The 1,658-nt window shown below is 38.6% G+C and overlaps 1 protein-coding gene across 1 annotated transcript in view; it reads left to right on the top strand.

The window, feature by feature from the left end:
* The window catches only part of GNB1 (G protein subunit beta 1), a 136,275-nt gene that overhangs the window by 44,730 nt on the left and 89,887 nt on the right, over positions 1–1,658 (top strand). The gene's annotated exons all lie outside the window — the stretch shown is intronic.

The following is a 1,658-nucleotide window of genomic DNA, read 5'->3' on the forward strand; positions in this document are numbered from 1 at the left end:
TGCATGACATGAAAAGAACAGTGTTTTACTAAACTAGAAGAAGTCTGATGTTAACTCCAAATGTACATGCACCACATTTCAAAATGGTTAACAGATAAGCACGCAAGTATTCAAACAGTTTTGCTAGGCACATGTTTATTTTTGAAAACTCTGCTTAGGAGGAAAATGTTAAATTTTGACTGTAGGTGTTTGCTGAGTTATGATTGTCATTGCTTGCTCTGTCACAGCTGGAATGATTTGCAGATTGCCTGGATCAACAATAGTCAGCTTCCACTTCTTTGATTTCAGAAGAAAAAGTGCTACTGTTGGAATTTCCTTTCTGAACTTTCTAGAATCGTAAAGTCATCAATTCAGTTGATCTGATGCTACACAAATTCCAAACTTACATTGCCTCCATACTATGATGTAATTTAAATAGCCTGAAATTGAAATTTTGTTTCTAAAATTTCTTTATATAGCTTTCTTTGTTAAACTGTTACATATCTAGTATTGTTTTGCTCTAATATGCATCATGCAACTTAAGGTTGCATAATGATGTGGAAAATGATGTTTCTCTTGTAGGTTTACCTCTTTCTTCCTTATGGCAGACACTTGCAGTTTTAAAATCCATTCTTTGTGATATCTTGTTACTTCATTCCTAACAGCTCTTCCCGTGCCTTGTCTCCTTTCAAATAGGCCCCAGGCACACTTGAACCTAAAGGTCCCCTATATTAAAAATGGGTAACATGGAGTAACTGTCTTTATATCTGTGGGAAATTAAACTAAAATTGCTATGGACAAAAATGATTCTTACATTTACTAAGATAAGTCCTGTTGTCTAGAGAGACTGTTACAAGTTCAGTGGTTCAGACTAGGAAGATGAGAGATCAGGGAAGCCTTACCTGTCAACCTGGCCTCTCCATTGTAGCCGAGGAGCAGTCTTCCCTCTTCATCAAACGAGGATAGATTTCTTTCTTTGTCTCAAGCTTACCTACACTTGGAAGGTTTTTGCTCCAGTAGCTTTTCTGACGAACTTTGCATGTGAAGGTGCAGTTGGTGCCAGCTGAAGCGTTATTTTGCCAATCTTGATTATTCATTCCAGGGGACTGGGTTAAAAGGATTTTTTGCAGGTGTGCATGCAGCTGCAAGGGTGTTTGCTGCATATCTTTGTTGGCTGAGGTGTGACTTCTTTAATACTTCTATCTGACATACGTCACCTTACAGAACTGAATTGCTGACCAAGCTTCCTTTGTCATTTTTGCTGTGCCCTTCCTGTGTGGTTTTCTGCTGTGATCCCAAGACAGAGATGCTTATAAAGTGCGTTTCGGCATAACTTTATTATTTACAGGCAGTGCAGTTGGACATTTTTGGAGGCTGTAAATACAGTTTCACGGAACTGGTTCATACCGAGTCTTTGTATTCCTCCGCTTTGGATAGGGACAGAAATTACTCATGAACTGGTATAAGGGTTCGGAAACTGGTTCAAATCTGTACCACAACAGAAGTTCAGTGCACATAAACTGCTTTCAAAATGGCTGAAACCAGTTTAAAATAAACCTGGATTGATGTAGTATCAGACTTAACTGATTTAGGTTAAATCAGTTTATTGAACGTCTGTCCCAGATCTCCTCCAGATTTAAGTTTAACTCTCAGTCCCCCAGCATCCCAGGATACTTTGC

Source organism: Gavialis gangeticus, unplaced genomic scaffold (assembly GCF_001723915.1).
Source record: "Gavialis gangeticus isolate Ggan-Ray unplaced genomic scaffold, GavGan_comp1, whole genome shotgun sequence".
NCBI classification, from domain to species: Eukaryota; Metazoa; Chordata; order Crocodylia; family Gavialidae; genus Gavialis; species Gavialis gangeticus.